This window comes from Quercus lobata, chromosome 7 (assembly GCF_001633185.2).
Source record: "Quercus lobata isolate SW786 chromosome 7, ValleyOak3.0 Primary Assembly, whole genome shotgun sequence".
Lineage (NCBI taxonomy): Eukaryota > Viridiplantae > Streptophyta > Magnoliopsida > Fagales > Fagaceae > Quercus > Quercus lobata.
This window is the reverse complement of record NC_044910.1, coordinates 7,531,055-7,536,137: the sequence shown is the minus strand read 5'-3', so window position 1 is coordinate 7,536,137 and position 5,083 is coordinate 7,531,055.

The window sequence follows — 5,083 nt, the reverse complement described above, 5'->3', positions numbered from 1 at the left end:
CCACTATCTCGAAAGAATCGAAGTTCATACAAAAGGACTTACAAGCACCCCCGCTTGACTTCCTAATGCTACCAACCAGTAGAACTTACTGACACGACCACGTGCAAGCTCCGAATCCACGAACTCCTTCTTTCTTTGGATTCCCACCAGCTACAAGCACCCCCGCTTGTGTATTCTTTAAGTTTTAATGGCAGCAATTGAATTGATCATCAAGGTGTAGAAAATATCTCCTCCTTGAAAACCCTAAGTTTGTGTAAAGGAAAGCTCCTCTAGATCTCACAAGAGATTTACACAAACCTCAATATGAGCAACACTAAAACGTGGTTAGGGTTTGCCTTTTATACTTAGGACAAATAAGAAACCCTATAAACGTTTTAAAACAAATAGGGCTGAGTTGGAAAATTCTTCAAAAAAGCGATCTGCCCGAGTTTCGATCGGTCGAGCCTAAGCTTCGATCGATCGGGCCAGGCCGAAAGCCACAGTGCTTCCTGCTTTAAACTCGATTCCAACTTTACATTGACATACAACTTTGAGCTAGTTTTAAACACTTCTAAACACATTGTTTTGATCATGGTTTGCCAACAATACAAATTAGAGTTCTAAATTCATAAAATCCTAAACTTTAGAACCTAACAGATGTTAATGTGCCTGCGTTCATTTCAAAACCCAAAACGTAGGTGGGATAAGAACAAAAGAGCCTTATATTAAAAAAAAAAATTTGTTAGTAACATATCAACAAAACGTAAAATCAAGTAGGATAGAATTATATAGAAAAATATTATTGATAAAAACAATTAACCTATTGAAAATGTTATTAAAAAAAAAAAATGAAGTTGAGATGAACGTTGCTGTCTTTTTTTTTTCCCCCTTAAAATACTACAAGTAGTTGATAAGAAAAAACAAGTTGTTTGTTCTTACCAAAAAAAAATTGTAATTTGATGCAATCATTCCAGACAACCACAACTTCTAAACTCAACTTTTATTATATAGTATATGTTATATACTAGATCCAGTACGTCACAAATTTATGATTTTGAATTGCATTTGGTTCACTTGAAAATATTTATCAACTATACAATACTTTCAACTAAAAACATTTTTTGGAAAATAAATTATTCTCGAGTTTTTAGTTGTATTCCTGAAAATGCTCTAGAAAACGTATTTTCTATTAATTTTCCACATTTTTTCAGCTCTCAAACAAATACATAATAAAAAATTACAACGCAAAAAATCCAAAATAAATTTTTTAAAAGATATAAGGAGAGAGAGATCTAGAGAGAGAGGTTGCAATGCTTCAACAAACTAAGGTTGATGAACCATCTCTAATGTGAGAGAGATTGAGACCAAAGAGTCACCGCAACACTTTGAGGCTAACAATATATCATCGATCTCACTAATCTATTTAGGTTGTATTCTAGTTGGTCAATAATGGAAGTTTTTTAGGTTGTGGAATGGGGTAGGTGGGTTGGGTTGATAGTGGTAGGCTGTGGCGGTGGCAACGATTGGGAAAAGGGGTGCACTTGGTGATGGAACTGCAAAAGTGGGAGGGTGGAGGTGTCCTACTTTGGGAGGGGGGGTCAGGGGTGGGTAAGGGAGGGGGTGGCTTCGCGATGGTTGGGGGTGACAGGCAGTGGCGTCTCTAGGAATGTTTCTTCGGGTGTTTCTAATAGGGATAGACCCAGGATTTGAATTTAAGGGAGGTGAAAGTTCAAATATGTGTAAAAACACCCTTGAACGTTTAGACCCCCAATTTACAAATTAACCAATTCAAGTTTTATGTCAAACAACTAGTGTGCGGAAAATGAACATAAGCTGTAATATAGAATAGGATAAACAATCTAAACCAAATTAAAATCACAACCCACAGCAGATAATAAAAGGCAAAGGCAAAAGGGAAGGAAGATACAAACACAAAGACAACACGCGATGTGTTATCGAAGAGGAAACCGAAGCTCTCGGCGTAAAACCTCTCCGCCGCCTTCCAAGCGGTAAACAATCCACTAGAAAATGTAGTTGGGATATATGGACAGCAATAGACCCTCCAAGCCTAAACTTATCAGTGCACCTAAGCGCTCCAAGCTTCTTGCTCCAACGAGGTTGCGCTGAACCTTTTTCTTTTCTAGCTTCCCGGATTCCGCTACTAGACCGTAGCATCAACCAATGTAGATTGGTTCCTTCCTAACTACTTTCCAAAAAACCAAACAGCCCTCTCACAGTGTTGAACATGGTGAGAACAAGGTTTTGGTAAAATGCCTCTTAAGGATTTGACAATGGAAAGGAAGAGAGTTGAGGAATTTGAAGAGACTCTAATGTATAGATTGTAGGTGAATCAATCTTGTTTTTCTTTACGGTTTCTCTCTCAAAATTCTCTCTCGAAGCTCTCTTTCATTTGTGGGTATAAGGAGTATTTATACTGAGGTGAGAGGAGAATGTGAAACGTCAGGTTTTACAAAACAAGGGTGGCTCGCGGCTTGGCCTCGCGACTTGGCTGAGTCGCGAGCTCCAGTCGCGAGATAACCGTATGGCCAGTTGTCCTATTTTGTCCTGTAGTGCTCTAGCTAGCATGACTGTTCGCCTTCTGGCACGCTTGGCACGTGTGCTGCGTCTGGCGGCTTGCAGCCGCGAGTCACCCGCGAGATCAAGCCGCGAGTCTTTATTTTCTTGCACACTCTTGGGCAATCAACACTCTATCTCACTCACTACCCTTACAACAAACCCACCTAAATACAGGGTTACTAAATGCTGAAATACAAGCAAATTTGGCACGGAATAAAGCCAATAAAATGGTTGATTACATTCAACCTTACAATCTCCCCCTTTGGCTATTCTGTGACAAAACCCTAAAACAGACTCTAGACTTAACATGTGAGTTGGGAACAGTTGAGCAAAACTCACTCACACCTAACTCTAGAAGCTGTGAAGCACTTGAATCATAAGAACATGAAACTCCTGAAACACAACAACACACCATGATCATTGTATGCAGAGAAGCATGAAATGCATATGAAACAGGCTTAAGGTGATCAAGCAAAGATGAAGTGAAGTATCAAATCATGGTTTGATCAACCAAGTAATCACCACAAGGTAGTGATCACAGTGCTCATTCACACTTGGAATGAACACTTGAACATACAAGTTAACAAGATCAAAGCAAGTTACTTGTATGCATAACACTCAACCAATGCATAATACACTAAATATATGCATCTAGGAACAATCCTACAAGGGCACAAGAGTGACAGTACTTAAAACAAAATGCAAGACATTTAGATAGAAGTACTGATTTAATCAAAACATAAAGATTTAAACAAAGCATAAAAGGCTGCATTAAGCATGGTACAAACCATAAAACCTACAAATATGCATAAAACATAACCCTAAAAGCTTACAAAAGCAACATGGGTACAAAAACACAATATCAAAATAACATTAACAATATATATAAAAAAGTAAACCAAGTTCAAGTTATGAGTTAGAAACATAAATAAACCAAAACCACAGTGTATCAACAACACAAAATAACCAAAAACATAAGCACAGATAAACAATGTCTGATTATGGACTGCTCCCCCTCAACATATCACTCCCCCTTAAGAGCTGCTTTTCTGCTTCTCAACAAAACAAACTTATATGTCTCCCTATTTTTGACCGGAATGGCCAAAGGGTCACTGTCCATGCTGGGTGGTGAAGTTGTCAAGTTTTGCAGACAGAATATCAATCTGGTCCTGCATGGCTGCCATCCTCTCAGAGTGCTCGGTCTGGACCCCTCTGATTCCATCAAGTCGTTCCAGAATGACTTGAAATGCATCTGGAGGTGTATCTGAAGAAGTTGATGCTCTAGTCCTTTTGCCACTCCTCCTAGGTGTTGAGGTTGATGCATGCCCTGCTGCCTTTGCCTCAGTCTCCATTGGGACACCCTCTCCTTCATCACCTTCATCTTCTTCACCTGGAAGCCGAACACTTATCCTTTTAAAGGTTAGCTTGTTAATTGCAGAGGGTGTGGACATGGGACTGATGTCTCAAGGGATTGGAACACCCTTCTTTCTAAAGATCCTCATCAGCAGACTAGGGAAGATCAGTTTAGGTCTAGAAATGGTTCTAGTCTCATCCACAATAGTGTCATATATGTGGGAACTGATGTCAATGAATGTCCTTTCTTTGAGATCCATCAGAGAAATTGCTCTTGCACTGTTGATTGTAGTCAACTTCCTTATGGGATATAGGTTAAACATCATGATTATAGTGAGACACCTTATGTCTACTGGAAAAGTTGTGGTATTCAAACATTTCCCTTCTCTCTGTCCACCTATCCTCTGTTGAACAGTTTCAATAGACACAATCCTATCTTTGTAATTGACAAACTCCTGATCTTCTAATCCTTCAAGACCTAGCACATCATCAATGTCATGTGCATCCAAAGTGAACTCTTTACCTCTAACCCAGTAGCTTAGATCATTCTCCCTTATCACAGCATTAGAATAAAACTCCCTAATTAGGGGTCCACACACAACTGGGAGATCACACAGAAGTTTATCCCATCCTCTCCCTTCAAACCAGCTGGGGATAAAAGTGTCCCTTAAATCCTCCAAATCCACAAACCTTTCTTGAATAATTCCTGCTTTTAAGAAGAAGTCCTTGTATCTCTCAAAGTGGGAAATAGACCTGAACAAGTTAGGGTCCATTTTCATTATCTTATCTGCCTTCTTTGCAAGTGTTTTCTTCTTTGGGGATGAATGTGCCATCTGTGAACAATCAGAAGAGGCCACAACAACATAGAACAATACATGTGTAGAACTAATCAGTACTATGTAATTAACAAAAAAAATTGCAACCACACAGATGAACTTAAACACTTAAACCTTATGCAACTTAAATCAACCACATGGATGAACAAGCCTAAAAGCAGATACACAAGATCAATAGGTAAAATGCAGGGTAGTATTAAAGCAGCAGAGATTGAAAACATCCTAAAGACAGATATATGTCAATAAGACATACATTATGATGAGAATGACATGACTCAAAGAACAAAAGATAGATTCACACAATAGAGGAACAAGCACATTTAGCACAATAAACCTCA